The sequence below is a fragment of the Phyllobates terribilis genome, unplaced genomic scaffold, assembly GCF_046119375.1.
Source record: "Phyllobates terribilis strain yellow unplaced genomic scaffold, ASM4611937v1 Scaffold_11__3_contigs__length_659146591, whole genome shotgun sequence".
Lineage (NCBI taxonomy): Eukaryota > Metazoa > Chordata > Amphibia > Anura > Dendrobatidae > Phyllobates > Phyllobates terribilis.
The window spans coordinates 609,957,603-609,985,243 of NW_027362771.1; the positions used below are offsets into that span (position 1 = coordinate 609,957,603).

Genomic DNA, 27,641 nt, shown 5'->3' on the forward strand with positions numbered 1-27,641 from the left:
TCACATGTTCCTTTTCTTCTACAGCACAGTGAAGATCACTTGATGTTACATTTGCTTTCTTAGAGAACACAGAAGCAAAACAGGAATTTAAAAGTTCAGTCTTCTCAACATCATTATTGACCACTTTACCCTTTTCATCCTTTAAAAATCCTATAGCATCTTTGGCTTTTCTTTAACTTTAGACTTACTTCCAAAATCCTTTCTTATTGCTTTTGGTCTCTCTTGCAAGCCTCACTTCATTACTGGCTTTAGCTCTTCTAATGCTAGCCCAGCTTTCCCTGCAGACAGCATTATATTCTTTAGATATGAACCCTTCTTTTCATTTGATATTCATTTCTTTTTTCCTTTTTAGCAAGCTTTTCATTTCAGTATTTAGCCATCCTGGTCTCCATAAATGCTTTCCATTCTTCCTTTTTTTCGGGATTGTTACTGATTGTGCAGTGAGAATTAAATTTAGCAAAATCTCCCATCCTTCCTGGACATTTCTTTCCTTTATAACATTCTATCTTTCCTTCCTTTTTACTGAGTCCATTAAAAACTGCCTTTCTACAGTCCAATCTTAAAATCTTAGTTTTCACAGGTTTTCCACCTTTTGTAGTTCAAAAGTATAGGATAGAATTAACGCTGCCTCCTAAATTCTCAATCCCCTTTACTTCCTCAACTGTTTCCTAATTTTTGGTAAAAATTAGATCCAAATAAGTAATAGCTGCGATGGGATTTGAACCCATGCCTCCAGAGAGACTGGAGCCTTAATCCAGCGCCTTAGACCGCTCGGCCACACTACCTCATATGGATGTTCAAACTTATTTAAATCAGAAATTTGCTAATGATATAAGTGGCAGAAAACATTGTATATCTAATTAGACAAAAATACAAATGTTATTATGCATGAGCAACGTAGTTATCAGGGATTTGTTTTTACATTGACTCTGGGGCACCATTTTGCAAAACATATGACTTGTCTCCAGATATTTAACTAATCTTTCCTCTGTTGGCTCATCGGCTAATTTTTAGATATCACTGAATTAGGTGGTATATATTACTTGCTATGATCTCCCACATACAGGACACTCAAACATGAAGGATTCCTACACCCCTGCCTGTACGTAACAGATAATCAGAAGCAGCAGCAAGTAAGACATTATACAGCAGTGCAGAGCAGTGTAGCTATGAGTTCATCACTAGGGTGACTTACTGGAAAGCAGCAGAAGCAGCATGTCTCTGTGTATGTTTGCTAATCACTGTGCTCATCCTGTATTGATAATCCTCAAAAGGCAGCAGGGATATGAGCTAGCAGTTAGACCTCATTTGACCAAGATTGATTTTGGCAAATATTGAGAATGGTTGATCATTGATTGAACTGACATGGATGTAACATAGATGGTAAATTATGTAATTAATTCTTATGCCTAAAGCTAACATGAACACTCATATGCAGTATTCATACGTATGAATTTTTCAAATGTTCCTTTTCTTCTACAGCACATTGAAGATCACTTGATGTTACATTTGCTTTCTTAGAGAACAGAGAAGCCAAATAGGAATTTAATAGTTCAGTCTTCTCAACATCATTATTGACCACATTACCCTTTTCATCTTTTAAAAATCCTATAGCATCTTTGGCTTTTCTTTAACTTTTGACTTACTTCCAAAATCCTTTCTTATTGCTTTTGGTCTCTCTTGCAAGCCTCAATTCATTACTGGCTTTAGCTCTTCTAACGCTAGCCCAGCTTTCCCTGCAGACAGCATTATATTCTTCTTTAGATATGAACCCTTCTTTCCATTTGATACTCATTTCTTTGTTCCTTTTCAGCAAGCTTTTAAGTTCAGTATTCAGCCTTCCTGGTCTCAATAAATGCTTTCCATTCTTCCTTCTTTTCGGGATTGTTACTGATTGTGCAGTGAGAATTAAATTTAGCAAAATCTCCCATCTTTCCTGGACATTTCTTTCCTTTAGAACATCCTACCTTTCCTTACTTTTTACTGAGACCATTAAAAACTGTCTTTCTACAGTCCAATCTTAAAATCTCAGTTTTCGCAGGTTTTCCTCCTTTTGTAGTTCAAAATTATAGGATAATTCCTAATTTTTGGTAAAAATTTGATCCAAATATATAATGGCAGTGGTGGGATTTGAACCCACGCCTCCAGAGAGACCAGAGCCTAAATCCAGCGCCTTAGACCGCTCGGCCACGCTACCTCTTACATATGTTTGAAGTTATTTATATTAGAAGTTTGCTTTTGATGTAAGTGGCAGAAAATATTTTATATCCAATATGACAAAAAGACAAATGTTATTATGCAACAGCAACGTAATTATCAGGGAATTGTTTGTACATTGACTTTGGGGCACCATTTTACAAAACACATGACTTGTATCCAGATATTTAACTAATCTTTCTTCTGTTGGCTCATCCGCTAATTTTTAGATATCACTGAATTAGGTGGTATAGATTATTTGCTATGATCTCCCCCATACAGGACACTCAAACATGAAGGATTCCTACACCCCTGCCTGTACGTAACAGATAATCAGAAGCAGCAGCAAGGAAGATATTATACAGCAGTGCAGAGCAGTGTAGCTATGAATCCATCACTAGGGTGACTTACTGGAAAGCAGCAGAAGCAGCATGGCTCTGTTTATGTTTGCTAATCACTCTACTCATCCTGTATTGATAATCCTAAAAGGCAGCAGGGATATGAGCTAGCAGTTAGACTTCTTTTGACCAAGATTGATTTTGGCAAATTTTGTGAATGGTTGATCATTGATTGAACTGACATGGATGTAACATAGATGGTAAATTATGTAATTAATTCTGATGCCTAAAGCCAACATGACTATTCACATGCTGTATTCATACGTGTGACTTGCTCACATGTTCCTTTTCTTCTACAGCACAGTGAAGATCACTTGATGTTACATTTACTTTCTTAGAGAACACAGAAGCCAAATAGGAAATTAAAAGTTCAGTCTTCTCAACATCATTATTGACCACTTTACCCTTTTCATCTTTTAAAAATCCTAAAGCATCTTTGGCTTTTCTTTAACTTTTGACTTACTTCCAAAATCCTTTCTTATTGCTTTTGGTCTCTCTTGCAAGCCTCAATTCATTACTAGCTTTAGCTCTTCTAATGCTAGCCCAGCTTTCCCTGCAGACAGCATTATATTCTACTTTAGATATGAACCCTTCTTTTCATTTGATATTCATTTCTTTGTTCCTTTTTAGCAAGCTTTTAAGTTTAGTATTCAGCCATCCTGGTCTCCATAAATGCTTTCCATTCTTCCTTCTTTTTGGGATTGTTACTGATTGTGCAGTGAGAATTTAATTTAGCAAAATCTCCCATCCTTCTTGGACATTTCTTTCCTTTAGAACATCGTACTTTACCTTCCTTTTTACTGAGTCCATTAAAAACTGCCTTTCTACAGTCCAATCTTAAAATCTCAGTTTTCGCAGGTTTTCCACCTTTTGTAGTTCAAAAGTATAGGATAGAATTACCGCTGTCTCCTAAATTCTCAATCCCCTTTACTTCCTCAAGTGTTTCCTAATTTTTGGTAAAAATTAGATCCAAATAAATAATGGCGGCGGTGGGATTTGAACCCACTCCTCCAGAGAGACTGGAACCTTAATCCAGCATCTTAGACCGCTCAGCCACGCTACCTCATACGGATGTTCAAACTTATTTAAATCAGATATTTGCTAATGATATAAGTGGCAGAAAACATTGTATATCTAATTAGACAAAAATACAAATGTTATTATGCATGAGCAACGTAATTATTAGGGATTTGTTTGTACATTGACTCTGGGGCACCATTTTGCAAAACATATGACTTGTATCCAGATATTTAACTAATCTTTACTCTGTTGGCTCAATTGCTAATTTTTAGATATCACTGAATTAGGTGGTATAGATTACTTGCTATTATCTCCCACATACAGCACACTCAAACATGAAGGATTCCTACACCCCTGCCTGTACGTAACAGATAATCAGAAGCAGCAGCAAGGAAAACATTATACAGCAGTGCAGAGCAGTGTAGCTATGAATCCATCACTTGGGTGACTTACTGGAAAGCAGCAGAAGCAGCATGGCTCTGTTTATGTTTGCTAATCACTCTGCTCATCCTGTATTGATAATCCTAAAAAGGCAGCAGGGATATGAGCTAGCAGTTAGACTTCATTTGACCAAGATTGATATTGGCAAATTTTGAGAATCGTTGATCATTGATTGAACTGACATAGATGTAACATAGATGGTAAATTATGTAATTAATTCTGATGCCTAAAGCCAACATGACTATTCATATGCCGTATTCTTATGTATGACTTGCTCACATGTTCCTTTTCTTCTACAGCACAATGAAGATCACTTGATGTTACATTTGCTTTCTTAGAGAACACAGAAGCAAAACAGGAATTTAAAAGTTCAGTCTTCTCAACATCATTATTGACCACTTTCCCCTTTTCATCCTTTATAAATCCTATAGCATCTTTGGCTTTTCTTTAACTTTTGACTTACTTCCAAATTCCTTTCTTATTGCTTTTGGTCTCTCTTGCAAGCCTCACTTCATTACTGGCTTTAGCTCTTCTAACGCTAGCCCACCTTTTCCTGCAGACAGCATTATATTCTTCTTTAGATATGAACCCTTCTTTACATTTGATATTCATTTCTTTGTTCCTTTTTAGCAAGCTTTTAAGTTCAGTATTCAGACATCCTGGTCTCCATAAATGCTTTCCATTCTTCCTTCTTTTTGGGATTGTTACTGATTGTGCAGTGAGAATTTAATTTAGCAAAATCCCCCATCCTTCCTGGACATTTCTTTCCTTTAGAACATCCTATTTTTCCTTCCTTTTTACTGAGTCAATTAAAAACTGCCTTTCTACAGTCCAATCTTAAAATCTCAGTTTTCGCAGGTTTTCCACCTTTTGTAGTTCAAAAGTATAGGATAGAATTACCGCTGTCTCCTAAATTCTCAATCCCCTTTACTTCCTCAAGTGTTTCCTAATTTTTGGTAAAAATTAGATCCAAATAAATAATGGCGGCGGTGGGATTTGAACCCACTCCTCCAGAGAGACTGGAACCTTAATCCAGCATCTTAGACCGCTCAGCCACGCTACCTCATACGGATGTTCAAACTTATTTAAATCAGATATTTGCTAATGATATAAGTGGCAGAAAACATTGTATATCTAATTAGACAAAAATACAAATGTTATTATGCATGAGCAACGTAATTATTAGGGATTTGTTTGTACATTGACTCTGGGGCACCATTTTGCAAAACATATGACTTGTATCCAGATATTTAACTAATCTTTACTCTGTTGGCTCAATTGCTAATTTTTAGATATCACTGAATTAGGTGGTATAGATTACTTGCTATTATCTCCCACATACAGCACACTCAAACATGAAGGATTCCTACACCCCTGCCTGTACGTAACAGATAATCAGAAGCAGCAGCAAGGAAAACATTATACAGCAGTGCAGAGCAGTGTAGCTATGAATCCATCACTTGGGTGACTTACTGGAAAGCAGCAGAAGCAGCATGGCTCTGTTTATGTTTGCTAATCACTCTGCTCATCCTGTATTGATAATCCTAAAAAGGCAGCAGGGATATGAGCTAGCAGTTAGACTTCATTTGACCAAGATTGATATTGGCAAATTTTGAGAATCGTTGATCATTGATTGAACTGACATAGATGTAACATAGATGGTAAATTATGTAATTAATTCTGATGCCTAAAGCCAACATGACTATTCATATGCCGTATTCTTATGTATGACTTGCTCACATGTTCCTTTTCTTCTACAGCACAATGAAGATCACTTGATGTTACATTTGCTTTCTTAGAGAACACAGAAGCAAAACAGGAATTTAAAAGTTCAGTCTTCTCAACATCATTATTGACCACTTTCCCCTTTTCATCCTTTATAAATCCTATAGCATCTTTGGCTTTTCTTTAACTTTTGACTTACTTACAAATTCCTTTCTTATTGCTTTTGGTCTCTCTTGCAAGCCTCACTTCATTACTGGCTTTAGCTCTTCTAACGCTAGCCCACCTTTTCCTGCAGACAGCATTATATTCTTCTTTAGATATGAACCCTTCTTTACATTTGATATTCATTTCTTTGTTCCTTTTTAGCAAGCTTTTAAGTTCAGTATTCAGACATCCTGGTCTCCATAAATGCTTTCCATTCTTCCTTCTTTTTGGGATTGTTACTGATTGTGCAGTGAGAATTTAATTTAGCAAAATCCCCCATCCTTCCTGGACATTTCTTTCCTTTAGAACATCCTATTTTTCCTTCCTTTTTACTGAGTCAATTAAAAACTGCCTTTCTACAGTCCAATCTTAAAATCTCAGTTTTCGCAGGTTTTCCACCTTTTGTAGTTCAAAAGTATAGGATAAAATTACTGCTGCCTCCTAAATTCTCAACCCCGTATACTTCCTCAACTGTTTCCTAATTTTTGGTAAAAATTAGATCCAAATAAATAATGGCAGCGTTGAGATTTGAACCCACGCCTCCAGAGAGACTGAAGCCTTAATCCAGCGCCTTAGACTGCTCGTCCACGCTACCTCATACGGATGGATGAACTTATTTAAATCAGAAATTTGCTAATGATATAAGTTGCGGAAAACATTGTATAACTAATTAGACAAAAATACAAATGTTATTATGCATGAGCAACGCAATTATCATGGATTTGTTTGTACATTGACTCTGGGGCACCATTTTGCAAAACATATGACTTGTATCTAGAGATGAGCGTTGTTGTACTCGAACTGTTCGCCAATCTCAAATTCGAGCTGTTTTGGGCGGTGTTCGAGCCGTTCGGCGAACACGAACAATTTGATAAAAATTCGGCTGTTCGAGGTTATGTTCGATAACTGTTCGTGCACCAAAATCATAACTGGATTTTTTCTCAGTAATGATGAAAATTAATGTTAATACGCAGTTTGAGTGTACAGCGGGGTGGGCGGAGGGGCAGGGGATGGATCTCTGCAGGAACAATGAAGATCTCCATTTTTTTTTCTCTTTCCCGCATTTGCAGTGGGGAGGTGCAATCTGTCAGCCTATCAGCAGCGCACACACGGAGCGAAGTGCTTTTTTTCACACAAGCAAGGGCATGTGTCATTGGCAGTGTATGTCACATGTCCTTGACCTATAAGACCAAGCCATTTTCCCCATCGCCACCATTTTCTCACTGCTGCAGCTGCGTTTTAGACGGCACCGCTGTTGCTGTGTGCGCTATACCTTGTTAATTTCAAGCCAATTTTCGCACAAATATACAGAAAGCTTGGGAGTAGGGAATAGTTGTGATTGCAGTCCTTTTAAGGACTAGGTTACAGCATTTCCTACGACTTTTATCAGGGAGGTCTGTGCTCTTAAATAGATAGGTTGTGGGAGTAAAGACTAATTGTAATTGGAGTCCTTTTCAGGACTAGGTTACATCAGTTCCTATCAGTTTTTGCCAGGCAGGTCTGTGCCAGTGCTGTGCAAGTTTTTTTCACAGCATTTGGCTGAATCTAGCAAAGCTAATCCTTTTTGGCCTATTGCAGAGTGTGTTAGTCAGTGGAGTAGCCTATCTGTGCTGCAAGAAATACCACCTGTGTATAGAATACCAATTTTTTTACTGCACCTAGTGAAGTAAAATCTTTTGGGCATAGCATCATTCTATTAGTCCATCTATACTGACCTCCATCAGGTTGCAAATTAAAACTAATTTTTATCTGCATCTACAGTACCTCTGAAAAAATATTTGGGCTTCTAGCTGTGTGTGGGACTTGTTGTATTAGTCCATCTATACTGACCTCCATCAGGTTGCAAACTGAATATATTTTTTTCTGCATCTACCTCTGAAAAAATATTTGGGCTTCTAGCTGTGTGTGGGACTTGTTGTATTAGTCCATCTATACTGACCTCCATCAGGTTGCAAATTAAAAATAATTTGTATCTGCATCTACAGTACCTCTGAAAAAATATTTGGGCTTCTAGCTGTGAGTGGGACTTGTTGTATTAGTCCATCTATACTGACCTCCATCAGGTTGCAAATTAAAAATAATTTGTATCTGCATCTACAGTATCTCTGAAAAAATATTTGGGCTTCTAGCTGTGTGTGGGACTTGTTGTATTAGTCCATCTATACTGACCTCCATCAGGTTGCAAACTGAATATATTTTTTTCTGCATCTACCTCTGAAAAAATATTTGGGCTTCTAGCTGTGTGTGGGACTTGTTGTATTAGTCCATCTATACTGACCTCCATCAGGTTGCAAATTAAAAATAATTTGTATCTGCATCTACAGTACCTCTGAAAAAATATTTGGGCTTCTAGCTGTGTGTGGGACTTGTTGTATTAGTCCATCTATACTGACCTCCATCAGGTTGCAAACTGAATATATTTTTTTCTGCATCTACCTCTGAAAAAATATTTGGGCTTCTAGCTGTGTGTGGAACTTGTTGTATTAGTCCATCTATACTGACCTCCATCAGGTTGCAAATTAAAAATAATTTGTATCTGCATCTACAGTACCTCTGAAAAAATATTTGGGCTTCTAGCTGTGTGTGGGACTTGTTGTATTAGTCCATCTATACTGACCTCCATCAGGTTGCAAACTGAATATATTTTTTTCTGCATCTACCTCTGAAAAAATATTGGGCTTCTAGCTGTGTGTGGGTCTTGTTCTATTAATCCATCTATACTGACCTCCATCAGGTTGCAAACTGAATATAATTTTTTTCTGCATCTAGCTCTGAAAAAATATTTGGCCTTCTAGCAGTGTGTCGGACTTTCTCTATTAGTCCATCTATACTGACCTCCATCAGGTTGCAAATTAAAAATAATTTTTATCTGCATCTACAGTACATCTGAAAAAATATTTGGGCTTCTAGCTGTGTGTGGGACTTGTTGTATTAGTCCATCTATACTGACCTCCATCAGGTTGCAAATTAAAAATAATTTGTATCTGCATCTACAGTACCTCTGAAAAAATATTTGGGCTTCTAGCTGTGTGTGGGACTTGTTGTATTAGTCCATCTATACTGACCTCCATCAGGTTGCAAACTGAATATATTTTTTTCTGCATCTACCTCTGAAAAAATGTTTGGCCTTCTAGCAGTGTGTGGGACTTGTTGTATTAGTCCATCTATACTGACCTCCATCAGGTTGCAAACTGAATATAATTTTTTTCTGCATCTACTTCTGAAAAAATATTTGGCCTTGTAGCAGTGTGTCGGACTTTCTCTATTAGTCCATCTATACTGACCTCCATCAGGTTGCAAACTGAATATATTTTTTTCTGCATCTAACCCAGCCAATAGTTTTGGCCTTATACCACAGTTTGGCCACTCAGCTCTGCTCGGTTACCATCCATTGTTTTTTTGTGCAAACAACTCCAGAGTTGTGAATTAGTTAACCACCAAAATGAGTGGAAAAAGGCCTGCTGCTGGTGGAAAGGGGAATAGGCGTGTTGGGAAGGGGAAAAAAGGTTGTGTCCGTGGGGTAGGTGTTAAAGCAACAGTAACATCTGCAGAAGAAAGACCATCTTCCAGCCAAACTAAAATGTCTACTTCTTTTAGCGGACAATGTGATAAGATCCCTTTCTTACGGCCACGCCAATCGCTACAAATTCCAGATGAGGCACAAAAACAGCAGGTGCTTCAACGGATATCAAGTGCTCCTTTAAGTGGGCTCTCCTCCACATCAACTTCAACATCACAAATACTCCAGTCCTCAAAGGTGTCACCCAAATCGCACTTGCTTCCTCACAGCTCCCAAATCTCCAGCTGCCCATCTGAGTATGAGGTAGAACAGATGGTTGAGTCTGCAGAGCTGTTTACTCATACTATAGCCTGGGAATCAGAGGTCGACTCCAGCGCTTCTGTGAATCCAGACGAGGAAATGATCTGCACTGATGCCCAGAATCTTTATGAGTCGGATCCAGGACCAGACGCAGAAGGTTCTGACCATAATGTAGACCCTCTTTCCCAAACTGTAACTCCTGTTGGTGGAGACAATGAGGAAGACGATGATAAGACTCAAATACCTGATTGGAGCGACAACTTTAGTTTTTTGTCAGGGCAGGAACATGTTGGCTCTGAGGACGACGAGTGTGATAACACACAGGGTGATGATGATGAGGTTGGAGATCCCACTTACTGTCAACCCACAGTCAGCCAAGAGATGAGGTCAGCAGAGGAGGTGGAGGAAGATGCTAGTGACGACGAGGTCAGGTTGCGCCTTCCTGGACAGAGACGTAGTACTGGAAGCATGTCAACAACTGCATCCTCAAACACAACTCTGCCTCTCACCACAAGTCGTGGTGGCTCTTCAAGTCGCATGGGTGCTAAGCCTTGCATAGCTTGGGAATTTTTTCAGATCGATAAAGATGACCCAACTCGTGTTATCTGTAACATTTGTCAGCAAAAGCTAAGTAGAGGCCAAAAAATACATAGTTTGAGTACTTCATGCATGAACCGGCACATGGACATGAAGCATAAGTTTCAGTGGGAAGCTCAGTGTGCTACAATGCGGCCTAGCTGGCCGGGCCAACCACCGTCTGCCATATCTTGTGCATCCGCGGCCTCTTCATCCTCTGTGACTGGGGGGACAGCAGTCACACCTGCTTTGTGGCGCAGACCTGCCACCTCTTTACCCGCAACAGCCAGCGTGATTGGCAGGTCATCATTTTCTTTGGAGGTGGTAACAGCAGCTGGTGTTGAGCACTGTCCGACATCGATAGCACCACCTTTGGATCAAGGCAACCTAACATGTCCGCCTGCATCTTCCTCACAGACCGGCAGTTTGCCGGGGACACCCTTATCAACCCCGTCTAAGCACAATAGCCAGCCCTCGGTACCTCAGATGTGGACAAGTAAAAGACCATATCCTCCTAGCCATGAGAAAGCTAAGAGGTTGAATTTCACCATCTGCAAGCTCTTGGCTACAGAAATGCTGCCTTTCCGCCTGGTGGACACAGAGGATTTTCGAGACCTTATGTCCGTCGCAGTGCCCCAGTACCAGATGCCCAGTCGGCACTACTTCTCAAAGAAAGGTGTGCCTGCGCTCCACCAGCATGTCGCACACAACATCACCGCTTCTTTGAGAAACTCTGTGTGTGACAGGGTGCATTTCACCACAGAGACTTGGACGAGTAGGCATGGACAGGGGCGTTACATGTCGCTGACTGGGCACTGGGTAACTATGGTGACTGCAGGACAAGGGGCTGCTGTCCAAGTCTTGCCGTCCCCACGAGTTTTGCGTCAATCCTCTTTATGTCAAAGTTCCTCCACTGCTTCTGCCTCCTCAACCTCCTCTCGGTCTTCCACCTGCACCCAAAGCCTGTCTGGTCATGCCACAAGCTTTCTAACTGCGCAGAAGGGATCCTGCACACCTCCTTACTATGCTGGCAGTAGGGCTCAACGTCATCAGGCGGTTTTTACATTGAAATGTCTGGGAAATGTGAGTCACACAGCTGAGGAGTTGTGGTCAGCTCTGGAGAACCAATTTCATGAATGGTTGTCTCCACTGGACCTGAAACCAGGGAAGGCCATGTGCGACAATGCTGCAAACCCTTCGCCGGGGCAATGTCACACATGTGCCTTGTATGGCTCACGTGTTGAACCTGGTTGTCCAGCAATTTTTAGCCCACTATCCCAGACTAGATGGCCTTCTGCAGAGGGCACGGTCGCTGTGTGCTCACTTCCGCCGTTCGCATCCCGCAGCTCAGCGACTTACATCTCTACAGAAGTCGTTGGGCCTGCCACTTCACCGGCTAAAATGCGATGTGCCTACCCGGTGGAATTCAACTCTGCACATGTTGCAGCGACTGTCGCAGCACCGACAAGCCCTGGTGCAATACGTTCTGATGTATAGCCTGGGCCAACGAGATTCAGAGGTGGGGCAAATCACGCTGGAGGAGTGGTCTCAGATCAGGGACCTATGCACCCTTCTGCACAGTTTTGAAATGGCGACGAAGATGTTTAGTGCTGACGATGCCATTATCAGCATGACTATTCCGGTGATTTACATGCTGGAGCACATGTTAAACAGAATTTGGAGTCAGGTGGTGGCACAAGAGGAGGTGGAGGAAGTAGAGGAGGAGGAGTTGTATGCGGAAGGGCTAACATCTGCAAGGTCCAGACGGTCGGCAGCACCAAGGCGGCAGTCATGTGAGGGTGGGGGAGATGGTTTTACCAGGGCGCATGGTAGCAGCCAAACTAGTGAGGAAGGTGCAGGAGCCCAGGAAGAAGTGGAGGACGAACTGATGGAAGACTCATCAGATGAGGGAGACCTTGATCACATTTCTGTTGTGCGAGGTTGGGGGGAGAGGACAGAGGAAGGAAGCATGATTGTTACCTCGCCACCAACACAACAGGGACTTGGTGCTCCTGGATGCGCAACACACATGAGTGCCTTCTTGCTGCACTACCTGCAACATGACCCTCGAATTGTGAGAATTAGAAATAATCCTGACTACTGGGTTGCCACACTGTTAGATCCCCGGTACAAAAGTAAATTTGCAGAAATTATTCCTGCCATAGAAAGGGATGCACGCATGCAGGAGTATCAGCAGAGACTGTTGCAGAATCTTACATGTGTTTTTCCACAAAATACCAGTGGTGCACGTAGTGAATCTCACAGTTCCAACTTGCCAACCGTGGGACCGTCAAGTGTTCAGCACTCAAACCGTAACAGAACCACAGTATCTGGTGGTAACATCAATTTTGCGGAATCATTTCACCACTTTTTTAGCCCATCCTTTGCAAGGCCACAGGAGACAAGAAGTCTGACACATAGTCAACGCCTAGAGACGATGGTACAGGAGTATCTCCAAGTAAACATTGAAGCCACGACTGTGTCACTGGACCCTTGCTCTTTTTGGGCTTCCAATCTGGATAAATGGCCGGAGCTAGCCACTTACGCCTTGGAGATCTTGTCATGCCCCGCAGCCAGCGTTCTGTCTGAACGTGTGTTCAGCGCTGCTGGTGGTGTGCTGACAGATAAGCGCACGCGGCTCTCCACTGATAATGTAGACAGACTCACGTTCATAAAGATGAACAAATCATGCATCCGAAACGACTTTTCTCCCCCTGTGTCATCCTGGGGAGAGTAAAAGCTTGATGATTGTTTAAAATCACCCTACCAACCGTTTTAAGCTTTCAAATTACTAATCATATTTATCTGTATCTTGACTGGAAAATAATTTGGGCTTTGTAGCAGTGTGCAGCACTGATTCTATTAGGCCATCTATAATAAGCTCCACCAGATTTAAAATTAAAAATAATTTTTGGCTGCATCTAGTCCGGAAAATAATTTTGGGGCTCCGAGATGCGCAAGACACATAAGTGCCTTCTTGCTGCACTACCTGCAGCATGACCCTCATATTGTCAGAATTCGAAGTAATCATGACCAGCATGAGATGGTGCATTATCATGCAGAAAAATGATCTTGCTGTGAAATACATGGTTCTTCTTCTTGAACCATGGCAGGAAGTGCTGTTTGAGAAAATCCACATACATTATGGAGTTCATCTTTAGCGCCTTCAGGGATCCTAAAGGGGCCGACAATCTCTCTCCCCATGATTCCAGCCCAAAACATTACTCCACCTCCTCCTTGTTGGCGCTGTAGTCGTGTTTGCGTGGGGTGTCCATCAACCAGCCATCCTCCACTCCATCCATCTGGACCATCGAGCGCTGCACGGCACTCATCCGTGAACAAAACAGTTTTGAAATCAGTCTTCATGTAATGTTTGGCCCACTGGAGCCGTATCTGCTTGTGTGAAGTGGATAGAGGAGGTCGACAGGATGGCGTATGCACAGCTGCAAACCTCTGAAGGACCCTGCATCTTGTTGTTCGGGGGACGTTGGAGGCACAAGCAGCTTCAAAAACTTGTCTGCTGCTATGACAAGGTTTTTTGCCGCTGCTCATTCAACCTGACGAAATTGCCTGAAAATGTTCTGACGCACCCCCTGGGCCTTGGGACACCCGGAGCCGGACCCTTTTTGGTGGATGCTGGTGGTTGTAGTCTTCGTGGCGGCGACCCGGTTCCGTGGCTCAGGGCGGTCAAACCAGTGGCGGAACTATTTATGTGGTTTTGATGTTTAAATGTCCGACTACGCCACCCGTGGATTGCGGTCAGAGTGAACCGCCGCTACAGGGCAGACCGCTGAGGCTGATGTTGTGGGTGCAGCAGAGCGTAGCATAACTCCCCACGGGAGGAGTATAGCCTCAGGGCAGTGTATGCGGAGGATGGGGGTGATGGTGCAGGGCAGCAGCAGTAACGACACGGAGTCAGTGATGCAGTCCAGGGCCTTTACTCACAGTTCTTATTATCCAGACCACGTCTGCAGGTAACGGCTGCCCACGTCGTCCTGTGCTCACCAGGTGAGGGGCTCAGACAACTCCCAGATAACTTTGGAGCACTTCACAGGACCCCCTTTGTGTGTCCTTTGTCTGGCCTTTCTTACCAACACTTCTGTCCGGCTGCCTCGGGCCTCCTCTTGGTAAACTTGGCGCCAGTTTCCCTGACCCTATGTGGTGCCTTCCTAGCGGGTGTAGCGAGGGGCTGCGCCACATAAAATGTCAGAGCCTCCGGTTTCTAGCTGAGGGTCGTTTCCTGCCTCCACTAGTTCGGGGACCGGTCTCCCCCTTTGGCCTGACCCCTCCACGCAGGTGGATTCGGGCGTGCGGTGGCGACTCGCCCGTCCGCACCCCTGGGATCCCTTCATTCCTCGTTCCTGGAGCCTTCTCCGCTCCTCTTCCTTCCTTCTCCCTCTTCCAGGCCTGGGCCTCTGTTACTAGGCCCGCCTCTGGAGCAGAGCTCATGCAGAGCCCCTGCTCCCTCTCACTTCTGCTCAGGCTTCTCTGCACTGAACTAAGATGGTGCCCACCTTTTATACTCCCTTCTCAATGCACCCAGGAACTGCTTCCTCCCTGCTCCTGCACTACAGGGTTCCCCTTCCTGAGTGTTCCCTCCCCCCACTCCAGCCAGGGACAGGGACTGTCGTGCCCATCTCAGGGGCATATTGGTCGCCCTGCCCCACGGCAATGTGGTGTAATGCATGCAGGTGTCGGGGTCCTGATCCACACTCCATCCTTACCTGAGAGTGAGATATCACACCTCTGGGTGAGGTGCAATACGTCTGTAGCAAACGAGCCCTCAGGGTGCTACAGTTCCATTTATCTTCAGCCTAGGTGACGTATTGCGATACAGGGCCGTGATTTTGGCTATAAAAGGGTCCCCTAGACCCCTACCCCAAGCTTTTTAAGAGAATCATATATGGCGTGCCAGGAGACTCTATGGAATGCTTTCTCAGCATCCAACGAGAGTATCTAATTACAAATTTTTAACTGCATCTAGCCCAGGAAATACTTTGTGCCTAGTAGCAGTGTCTGCTAGTCAGCGGATTATCCCGGCTGTTAAGCAAGCTACACCACCTGTAGTTTAGACACTTAATTTTTTCAAAGGAAATGCTTCGGGACCATGGGATACTCAGTGAAGAGCATCAGGAGGCACCCCAAGGCATAGGGGCTGGGACTGGCAGTAGGATGCCTTGCGGTGGACAGCCGAGCTCGATCCTTATAAAATCTTTTTAACTGCAGCAGCTTTAGTGGACGCTACTGGAGCTGGAATTACGCGGCTGCTGGCATGAGACTTGCCTCCAATAGATCCTTGTAAATGGATTTAAAGTGTATTCATTCAAATTAGAGAGACAATTTAAATTAAAAAGCTTAGAGCTGCCTCCACCACAGGGGGGCTCGCTCGACCCACCAGCGGACAGGCACCAGTATTGGGAGAGGGGGGCTGGCCATCAGGGTTCACCGCGGCTCTGGCACAAACCCGGCGACACGGAGGTGGCACGGGCAGGAGCGGACTGGCCGTGTCGGCTTCTCGCTTTTTGGATTTTAGAAGGGCATGACATGCCTATATCTGTGTCTCCCCCTCCTTTTACTCCTCCACCTCTTTTCTTTTCGCATGACTATATGTACTTGTCACTTTTCCATGTGTTAGTTGTGTCTTCTGAGCAGTTTGTCAGCTTTTGGACACCTTTGAAGGTGTTTTCTATGTGTTTCTATGTGTTTTTGTTTGCCTGCCATTGGTTTTAACGGTGTTCGAAGGTGTTCGACGCACAGTTCGGTGAACACACGGGTGTTCGACGAACCGAACCGAACTCGAACACTATGGGGGTGGCTCAACACTAGTTATCAGGGATTTGTTTGTACATTGACTCTGGGGCACCATTTTACAAAACATATGACTTGTATCCAGATATTTAAATAATCTTTCCTCTGTTGGCTCATCTGCTAATTTTTAGATATCACTGAATTAGGTGGTATAGATTACTTGCTATGATCTCCCATATACAGGACCCTCAAATATGAAGGATTCCTACACCCCTGCCTGTATGTAACAGATAATCAGAAGCAGCAGCAAGCAAGACATTATACAGCAGTGCAGAGCTGTGTAGCTATGAGTCCATCAATAGGGTGACTTACTGGAAAGCAGCAGAAGCAGCATGGCACTGTTTATGTTTGCTAATCACTCTGCTCATCCTGTATTGATAATCCTAAAAAGCCAGCAGTGATATGAGCTAGCAGTTAGACTTCTTTTGACCAAGATTGATTTTGGCAAATTTTGAGAATGGTTGATCATTGATTGAACTGACATGGATGTAACATAGATGGTAAATTATGTAGTTAATTCTGATGCCTAAAGCCAACATGACTATTCATATGCCGTATTCATATGTATGACTTGCTCACATTTTCCTTTTCTTCTACAGCACAGTGAAGATCACTTGATGTTACATTTACTTTCTTAGAGAACACAGAAGCCAAATAGGAATTTAAAAGTTCAGTCTTCTCAACATCATTATTGACAACATTACCCTTTTCATCTTTTAAAAATCCTATAGCATCTTTGGCTTTTCTTTAACTTTTGACTTACTTCCAAAATCCTTTCTTATTGCTTTTGGTCTCTCTTGCAAGCCTCAATTCATTACTGGCTTTAGCTCTTCTAACTCTAGCCCAGCTTTCCCTGCAGATAGCATTATATTCTTCTTTAGATATGAACCCTTCTTTCCATTTGATACTCATTTCTTTGTTCCTTTTCAGCAAGCTTTTAAGTTCAGTATTCAGCCATCCTGGTCTCAATAAATGCTTTCCATTCTTCCTTCTTTTCGGGATTGTTACTGACTGTGCAGTGAGAATTTAATTTAGCAAAATCTCCCATCTTTCCTGGACATTTCTTTCCTTTAGAACATCCTACCTTTCCTTACTTTTTACTGAGTCCATTAAAAACTGTCTTTCTACAGTCCAATCTTAAAATCTCAGTTTTCGCAGGTTTTCCTCCTTTTGTAGTTCAAAATTATAGAATACTATGATCGCTGCCTCCTAAGTTCTCAACCCCCTTTACTTCCTCAACCGTTTCCTAATTTTTGGTAAAAATTTGATCCAAATAAATAATGGTAGTGGTGGGATTTGAACCCACGCCTCCAGAGAGACTGGAGCCTAAATCCAGCGCCTTAGACCGCTCGGCTACGCTACCTCTTGCATATGTTTAAAGTTATTTATATCAGTAGTTTGCTTTTGATGTAAGTGGCAGAAAATATTTTATATCCAATATGACAAAAAGACAAATGTTATTATGCAACAGCAACGTAATTATCAGGGAATTGTTTGTACATTGACTCTGGGGCACCATTTTACAAAACATATGACTTGTATCCAGATATTTAACTAATCTTTCCTCTGTTGGCTCATCCACTAATTTTTAGATATCTCTGAATTAGGTGGTATAGATTTCTTGCTATGATCTCCCATATACAGGACCCTCAAACATGAAGGATTCCTACACCCCTGCCTGTACGTAACAGATAATCAGAAGCAGCAAGGAAGACATTATACAGCAGTGCAGAGCAGTGTAGCTATGAATCCATCACTAGGGTGACATACTGGAAAGCAGCAGAAGCAGCATGGCTCTGTTTATGTTTGCTAATCACTCTACTCATCCTGTATTGATAATCCTAAAAAGGCAGCAGGGATATGAGCTAGCAGTTAGACTTCTTTTGACCAAGATTGATATTGGCAAATTTTGAGAATGGTTGATCATTGATTGAACTGACATGGATGTAACATAGATGGTAAATTATGTAGTTAATTCTGATGCCTAAAGCCAACATGACTATTCATATGCCGTATTCATACGTATGACTTGCTCACATGTTCATTTTCTTCTACAGCACAGTGAAGATCACTTGATGTTACATTTACTTTCTTAGAGAACACAGAAGCTAAATAGGAATTTAAAAGTTCAGTCTTCTCAACATCATTATTGACCACATTACCCTTTTCATCTTTTAAAAATCCTATAGCATCTTTGGCTTTTCGTTAACTTTTGAGTTACTTCCAAAATCCTTTCTTATTGCTTTTGGTCTCTCTTGCAAGCCTCAATTCATTACTGGCTTTAACTCTTCTAACTCTAGCCCAGCTTTCCCTGCAGACAGCATTATATTCTTCTTTAGATATGAACCCTTCTTTCCATTTGATACTCATTTCTTTGTTCCTTTTCAGCAAGCTTTTAAGTTCAGTATTCAGCCATCCTGGTCTCAATAAATGCTTTCCATTCTTCCTTCTTTTCGGGATTGTTACTGATTGTGCAGTGAGAATTTAATTTAGCAATATCTCCCATCTTTCCTGGACATTTCTTTCCTTTAGAACATCCTACCTTTCCTTACTTTTTACCGAGTCCATTAAAAACTGTCTTTCTACAGTCCAATCTTAAAATCTCAGTTTTCGCAGGTTTTCCACCTTTTGTAGTTCAAAAGTATAGGATAGAATTACCGCTGTCTCCTAAATTCTCAATCCCCTTTACTTCCTCAACTGTTTCCTAATTTTTGGTAAAAATTAGATCCAAATAAATAATGGCAGCAGTGGTATTTGAACCCACGCCTCCAGAGAGACTGTAGCCTTAATCCAGCGCCTTAGACCGCTCTGCCACGCTACCTCATACGGATGTTCAAACTTATTTAAATTAGATATTTGCTAATGATATAAGTGGCAGAAAACATTGTATATCTAATTAGACAAAAATACAAATGTTATTATGCATGAATAACGCAATTATCAGGGATTTGTTTGTACATTGACTCTGGGGCACCATTTTGCAAAACATATGACTTGTATCCAGATATTTAACTAATCTTTCCTCTGTTGGCTTAATTGCTAATTTTTAGATATCACTGAATTAGGTGGTATAGATTACTTGCTATAATCTCCCCTATACAGGACACTCAAACATGAAAGATTCCTACACCCCTGCCTGTACGTAACAGATAATCAGAAGCAGCAGCAAGGAAGACATTGTACAGCAGTGCAGAGCAGTGTAGCTATGAATCCATCACTAGGGTGACATACTGGAAAGCAGCAGAAGCAGCATGGCTCTGTTTATGTTTGCTAATCACTCTACTCATCCTGTATTGATAATCCTAAAAAGGCAGCAGGGATATGAGCTAGCAGTTAGACTTCTTTTGATCAAGATTGATTTTGGCACATTTTGAGAATGGTTGATCATTGATTGAACTGACATAGATGTAACATAGATGGTAAATTATGTAATTAATTCTGATGCCTAAAGCCAACATGACTATTCACATGCCGTATACATACGTATGACTTGCTCACATGTTCCTTTTCTTCTACAGCACAGTGAAGATCACTTGATGTTACATTTACTTTCTTAGAGAACACAGAAGCCAAATAGGAATTTAAAAGTTCAGTCTTCTCAACATCATTATTGACCACTTTACCCTTTTCATCTTTTAAAAATCCTATAGCATCTTTGGCTTTTCTTTAACTTTTGACTTACTTCCAAAATCCTTTCTTATTGCTTTTGGTCTCTCTTGCAAGCCTCAATTCATTACTGGCTTTAGCTCTTCTAACGCTAGCCCAGCTTTCCCTGCAGACAGCATTATATTCTTCTTTCCATTTGATATTCATTTCTTTGTTCCTTTTTAGCAAGCTTTTCAGTTCAGTATTCAGCCATCCTGGTCTCCATAAATGCTTTCCATTCTTCCTTCTTTTCGGGATTGTTACTGATTGTGCTGTGAGAATTTAATTTAGCAAAATCTCCCATCCTTCCTGGACATTACTTTCCTTTAGAACATCCTACCTTTCCTTCCTTTTTACTGAGTCCATTAAAAACTGCCTTTCTACAGTCCAATCTTAAAATCTCAGTTTTCGCAGGTTTTCCTCCTTTTGTAGTTCAAAAGTATAGGATAGAATTACCGCTGCCTCCTAAAATCTCTATCCCCTTTACTTCCTCAACTGTTTCCTAATTTTTGGTAAAAATTAGATCCAAATAAATGATGGCAGTGGTGGGATTTCAACTCAAGCCTCCAGAGAGACTGAAGCCTATATCCAGCACCTTAGACTGCTCGGCCACGCTTCCTCTTACATATGTTTAATGTTATTTATATCAAAAGTTTGCTTTTGAAGTAAGTGGCAGAAAATATTTTATATCCAATAATACAAAAAGACAAATGTTATTATGTATGAGCAACGTAATTATCAGGGATTTGTTTGTACATTGACTCTGGGGCACCATTTTACAAAACATATGACTTGTATCCAGATATTTACCTAATCTTTCCTCTGTTGGCTCATCCGCTAATTTTTAGATATCACTGAATTAGGTGGTATAGATTACTTGCTATGATCTCCCATATACAGGACACTCAAACATGAAAGATTCCTACACCCCTGCCTGTACGTAACAGATAATCAGAAGCAGCAGCAAGGAAGACATTATACAGCAGTGCAGAGCAGTGTAGCTATGAGTTCATCAATAGGTTGACTTACTGGAAAGCAGCAGAAGCAGCATGGCTCTGTTTATGTTTGCTAATCACTCTACTCATCCTGTATTGATAATCCTAAAAAGGCAGCAGGGATATGAGCTAGCAGTTAGACTTCTTTTGACCAAGATTGATTTTGGCAAATTTTGAGAATGGTTGATCATTGATTGAACTGACATGGATGTAACATAGATGGTAAATTATGTAGTTAATTCTGATGCCTAAAGCCAACATGACTATTCATATGCCGTATTCATACGTATGACTTGCTCACATGTTCCTTTTCTTCTACAGCACAGTGAAGATCACTTGATGTTACATTTGCTTTCTTAGAGAACACAGAAGCAAAACAGGAATTTAATAGTTCAGTCTTCTCAACATCATTATTGACCACTTTACCCTTTTCATCCTTTAAAAATCCTATAGCATCTTTGGCTTTTCTTTAACTTTTGACTTACTTCCAAAATCCTTTCTTATTGCTTTTGGTCTCTCTTGCAAGCCTCACTTCATTACTGGCTTTAGCTCTTCTAACGCTAGCCCACCTTTCCCTGCAGACAGCATTATATTCTTCTTTAGATATGAACCCTTCTTTTCATTTGATAATCATTTCTTTGTTCCTTTTTAGCAAGCTTTTAAGTTCAGTATTCAGCCTTCCTGGTCTCCATAAATGCTTTCCATTCTTCCTTCTTTTTGGGATTGTTACTGATTGTGCAGTGAGAATTTAATTTAGCAAAATCTCCCATCCTTCCTGGACATTTCTTTCCTTTAGAACATCCTACTTTTCCTTCCTTTTTACTGAGTCCATTAAAAACTGCCTTTCTACAGTCCAATCTTAAAATCTCAGTTTTCGCAGGTTTTCCACCTTTTGTAGTTCAAAAGTATAGGATAGAATTACCGATGTCTCCTAAATTCTCAATCCCCTTTACTTCCTCAACTGTTTCCTAATTTTTGGTAAAAATTAGATCCAAATAAATAATGGCAGCGGTGGGATTTGAAACGCCTCCTGAGAGACTGGAGCCTTAATCCAGCGCCTTAGACCGCTCAGCCACGCTACCTCATACAGATGTTCAAACTTATTTAAATCAGAAATTTGCTAATGATATAAGTTGCAGAAAACAATGTATAACTAATTAGACAAAAATACAAATGTTATTATGCATGAGCAACGAAGTTATCAGGGATTTGTTTGTACATTGACTCGGGGGCACCATTTTACAAAACATATGACTTGTATCCAGATATTTAACTAATCTTTCCTCTGTTGGCTCAACCGCTAATTTTTAGATATCACTGAATTAGGTGGTATAGATTACTTGCTATGATCTCCCACATACAGGACACTGAAAAATGAAGGATTCCTACACCCCTGCCTGTACATAACAGATAATCAGAAGCAGCAGCAAGGAAGACATTATACAGCAGTGCAGAGCAGTCTAGCAATGAGTTCGTCACTAGGGTGACTCACTGGAAAGCAGCAGAAGCAGCATGGCTCTGTTTATGTTTGCTAATCACTCTGCTCATCCTGTATTGATAATCCTAAAAAGGCAGCAGGGATATGAGCTAGCAGTTAGACTTCATTTGACCAAGATTGATTTTGGCAAATTTTGAGAATCGTTGATCATTGATTGAACTGACATCGATGTAACATAGATGGTAAATTATGTAATTAATTCTGATGCCTAAAGCCAACATGACTATTCATATGCCGAATTCTTATGTATGACTTGCTCACATGTTCCTTTTCTTCTACAGCACAGTGAAGATCACTTGATGTTACATTTGCTTTCTTAGAGAACACAGAAGCAAAACAGGAATTTAAAAGTTCAGTCTTCTCAACATCATTATTGACCACTTTACCCTTTTCATCCTTTAAAAATCCTATAGCATCTTTGGCTTTTCTTTAACTTTTGACTTACTTCCAAAATCCTTTCTTATTGCTTTTGGTCTCTCTTGCAAGCCTCAATTCATTACTGGCTTTAGCTATTCTAACTCTAGCCCAGCTTTCCCTGCAGACAGCATTATATTCTTCTTTAGATATGAACCCTTCTTTCCATTTGATACTCATTTCTTTGTTCCTTTTCAGCAAGCTTTTAAGTTCAGTATTCAGCCATCCTGGTCTCAATAAATGCTTTCCATTCTTCCTTCTTTTCGGGATTGTTACTGATTGTGCAGTGAGAATTTAATTTAGCAAAATCTCCCATCTTTCCTGGACATTTCTTTCCTTTAGAACATCCTACATTTCCTTCCTTTTTACTGAGTCCATTAAAAACTGTCTTTCTACAGTCCAATCTTAAAATCTCAGTTTTCGCAGGTTTTCCTCCTTTTGTAGTTCAAAATTATAGAATACTATGATCGCTGCCTCCTAAGTTCTCAACCCCCTTTACTTCCTCAACCGTTTCCTAATTTTTGGTAAAAATTTGATCCAAATAAATAATAGCAGCGGTGGGATTTGAACCCACGACTCCAGAGAGACTGGAGCCTAAATCCAGCGCATTAGACTGCTCGGCCACGCTACCTCTTACATATGTTTAAAGTTATTTATATCAGTAGTTTGCTTTTGAAGTAAGTGGCAGAAAATATTTTATATCCAATATGACAAAAAGACAAATGTTATTATGCCACAGCAACGTAATTATAAGGGATTTGTTTGTACATTGACTCTGGGGCACCATTTTACAAAACATATGACTTGTATCCAGATATTTACCTAATCTTTCCTCTGTTGGCTCATCCGCTAATTTTTAGATATCACTGAATTAGGTGGTATAGATTACTTGCTATGATCTCCCATATACAGGACACTCAAACATGAAAGATTCCTACACCCCTGCCTGTACGTAACAGATAATCAGAAGCAGCAGCAAGGAAGACATTATACAGCAGTGCAGAGCAGTGTAGCTATGAGTTCATCAATAGGTTGACTTACTGGAAAGCAGCAGAAGCAGCATGGCTCTGTTTATGTTTGCTAATCACTCTACTCATCCTGTATTGATAATCCTAAAAAGGCAGCAGGGATATGAGCTAGCAGTTAGACTTCTTTTGACCAAGATTGATTTTGGCAAATTTTGAGAATGGTTGATCATTGATTGAACTGACATGGATATAACATAGATGGTAAATTATGTAGTTAATTCTGATGCCTAAAGCCAACATGACTATTCATATGCCGTATTCATACGTATGACTTGCTCACATGTTCCTTTTCTTCTACAGCACAGTGAAGATCACTTGATGTTACATTTGCTTTCTTAGAGAACACAGAAGCAAAACAGGAATTTAATAGTTCAGTCTTCTCAACATCATTATTGACCACTTTACCCTTTTCATCCTTTAAAAATCCTATAGCATCTTTGGCTTTTCTTTAACTTTTGACTTACTTCCAAAATCCTTTCTTATTGCTTTTGGTCTCTCTTGCAAGCCTCACTTCATTACTGGCTTTAGCTTTTCTAACGCTAGCCCACCTTTCCCTGCAGACAGCATTATATTCTTCTTTAGATATGAACCCTTCTTTTCATTTGATAATCATTTCTTTGTTCCTTTTTAGCAAGCTTTTAAGTTCAGTATTCAGCCTTCCTGGTCTCCATAAATGCTTTCCATTCTTCCTTCTTTTTGGGATTGTTACTGATTGTGCAGTGAGAATTTAAATTAGCAAAATCTCCCATCCTTCCTGGACATTTCTTTCCTTTAGAACATCCTACTTTTCCTTCCTTTTTACTGAGTCCATTAAAAACTGCCTTTCTACAGTCCAATCTTAAAATCTCAGTTTTCGCAGGTTTTCCACCTTTTGTAGTTCAAAAGTATAGGATAGAATTACCGCTGTCTCCTAAATTCTCAATCCCCTTTACTTCCTCAACTGTTTCCTAATTTTTGGTAAAAATTAGATCCAAATAAATAATGGCAGCGGTGGGATTTGAAACGCCTCCAGAGAGACTGGAGCCTTAATCCAGCGCCTTAGACCGCTCAGCCACGCTACCTCATACAGATGTTCAAACTTATTTATATCAGAAATTTGCTAATGATATAAGTTGCAGAAAACAATGTATAACTAATTAGACAAAAATACAAATGTTATTATGCATGAGCAACGAAGTTATCAGGGATTTGTTTGTACATTGACTCTGGGGCACCATTTTACAAAACATATGACTTGTATCCAGATATTTAACTAATCTTTCCTCTGTTGGCTCAACCGCTAATTTTTAGATATCACTGAATTAGGTGGTATAGATTACTTGCTATGATCTCCCACATACAGGACACTGAAAAATGAAGGATTCCTACACCCCTGCCTGTACATAACAGATAATCAGAAGCAGCAGCAAGGAAGACATTATACAGCAGTGCAGAGCAGTCTAGCAATGAGTTCGTCACTAGGGTGACTCACTGGAAAGCAGCAGAAGCATCATGGCTCTGTTTATGTTTGCTAATCACTCTGCTCATCCTGTATTGATAATCCTAAGAAGGCAGCAGGGATATGAGCTAGCAGTTAGACTTCATTTGACCAAGATTGATTTTGGCAAATTTTGAGAATCGTTGATCATTGATTGAACTGACATCGATGTAACATAGATGGTAAATTATGTAATTAATTCTGATGCCTAAAGCCAACATGACTATTCATATGCCGTATTCTTATGTATGACTTGCTCACATGTTCCTTTTCTTCTACAGCACAGTGAACATCACTTGATGTTACATTTGCTTTCTTAGAGAACACAGAAGCAAAACAGGAATTTAAAAGTTCAGTCTTCTCAACATCATTATTGACCACTTTACCCTTTTCATCCTTTAAAAATCCTATAGCATCTTTGGCTTTTCTTTAACTTTTGACTTACTTCCAAAATCCTTTCTTATTGCTTTTGGTCTCTCTTGCAAGCCTCAATTCATTACTGGCTTTAGCTCTTCTAACTCTAGCCCAGCTTTCCCTGCAGACAGCATTATATTCTTCTTTAGATATGAACCCTTCTTTCCATTTGATACTCATTTCTTTGTTCCTTTTCAGCAAGCTTTTAAGTTCAGTATTCAGCCATCCTGGTCTCAATAAATGCTTTCCATTCTTCCTTCTTTTCGGGATTGTTACTGATTGTGCAGTGAGAATTTAATTTAGCAAAATCTCCCATCTTTCCTGGACATTTCTTTCCTTTAGAACATCCTACATTTCCTTCCTTTTTACTGAGTCCATTAAAAACTGTCTTTCTACAGTCCAATCTTAAAATCTCAGTTTTCGCAGGTTTTCTTCCTTTTGTAGTTCAAAATTATAGAATACTATGATCGCTGCCTCCTACGTTCTCAACCCCCTTTACTTCCTCAACCGTTTCCTAATTTTTGGTAAAAATTTGATCCAAATAAATAATGGCAGCGGTGGGATTTGAACCCACGACTCCAGAGAGACTGGAGCCTAAATCCAGCGCCTTAGACCGCTCGGCCACGCTACCTCTTACATATGTTTAAAGTTATTTATATCAGTAGTTTGCTTTTGATGTAAGTGGCAGAAAATATTTTATATCCAATATGACAAAAAGACAAATGTTATTATGCAACAGCAACGTAATTATAAGGGAATTGTTTGTACATTGACTTTGGGGCACCATTTTACAAAACATATAACTTGTACCCAGATATTCAACTAATCTTTCCTTTGTTGGCTCATCCGCTAATTTTTAGATATCACTGAATTAGGTGGTATAGATTACTTGCTATAATCTCCCATATACAGGAACCTCAAACATGAAAGATTCCTACACCCCTGCCTGTACGTAACAGATAATCAGAAGCAGCAGCAAGGAAGACATTATACAGCAGTGCAGAGCAGTGTAGCTATGAATCCATCACTAGGGTGACATACTGGAAAGCAGCAGAAGCAGCATGGCTCTGTTTATGTTTGCTAATCACTCTACTCATCCTGTATTGATAATCCTAAAAAGGCAGCAGGGATATGAGCTAGCAGTTAGACTTCTTTTGACCAAGATTGATTTTGGCACATTTTGAGAATGGTTGATCATTGATTGAACTGACATAGATGTAACATAGATGGTAAATTATGTAATTAATTCTGATGCCTAAAGCCAACATGACTATTCACATGCCGTATTCATACGTATGACTTGCTCACATGTTCCTTTTCTTCTACAGCACAGTGAAGATCACTTGATGTTACATTTACTTTCTTAGAGAACACAGAAGCCAAATAGGAATTTAAAAGTTCAGTCTTCTCAACATCATTATTGACCACTTTACCCTTTTCATCTTTTAAAAATCCTATAGCATCTTTGGCTTTTCTTTAACTTTTGACTTACTTCCAAAATCCTTTCTTATTGCTTTTGGTCTCTCTTGCAAGCCTCAATTCATTACTGGCTTTAGCTCTTCTAACGCTAGCCCAGCTTTCCCTGCAGACAGCATTATATTCTTCTTTCCATTTGATATTCATTTCTTTGTTCCTTTTTAGCAAGCTTTTCAGTTCAGTATTCAGCCATCCTGGTCTCCATATATGCTTTCAATTCTTCCTTCTTTTCCGGATTGTTACTGATTGTGCTGTGAGAATTTAATTTAGCAAAATCTCCCATCCTTCCTGGACATTACTTTCCTTTAGAACATCCTACCTTTCCTTCCTTTTTACTGAGTCCATTAAAAACTGCCTTTCTACAGTCCAATGTTAAAATCTCAGTTTTCGCAGGATTTCCTCCTTTTGTAGTTCAAAAGTATAGGATAGAATTACCGCTGCCTCTTAAAATCTCTATCCCCTTTACTTCCTCAACTGTTTCCTAATTTTTAGTAAAAATTAGATCT

General features: G+C 40.4%; 4 non-coding genes across 4 annotated transcripts; all 4 read right to left on the reverse strand.

Moving 5' to 3' along the window:
- Positions 1-700: 700 nt before the first annotated feature.
- TRNAL-AAG (transfer RNA leucine (anticodon AAG)) lies at positions 701-785 on the reverse strand. The gene has a single exon. It is a non-coding gene; the product is annotated as a tRNA-Leu (tRNA).
- A 1,330-nt stretch (positions 786-2,115) lies between these two features.
- TRNAL-UAG (transfer RNA leucine (anticodon UAG)) lies at positions 2,116-2,197 on the reverse strand. Its single transcript has one exon. It is a non-coding gene; the product is annotated as a tRNA-Leu (tRNA).
- Positions 2,198-17,469: 15,272 nt separating this feature from the next.
- TRNAL-UAG (transfer RNA leucine (anticodon UAG)) lies at positions 17,470-17,551 on the reverse strand. The gene has a single exon. It is a non-coding gene; the product is annotated as a tRNA-Leu (tRNA).
- An 8,657-nt stretch (positions 17,552-26,208) lies between these two features.
- Positions 26,209-26,290, reverse strand: TRNAL-UAG (transfer RNA leucine (anticodon UAG)). Its single transcript has one exon. It is a non-coding gene; the product is annotated as a tRNA-Leu (tRNA).
- Positions 26,291-27,641: the final 1,351 nt, after the last annotated feature.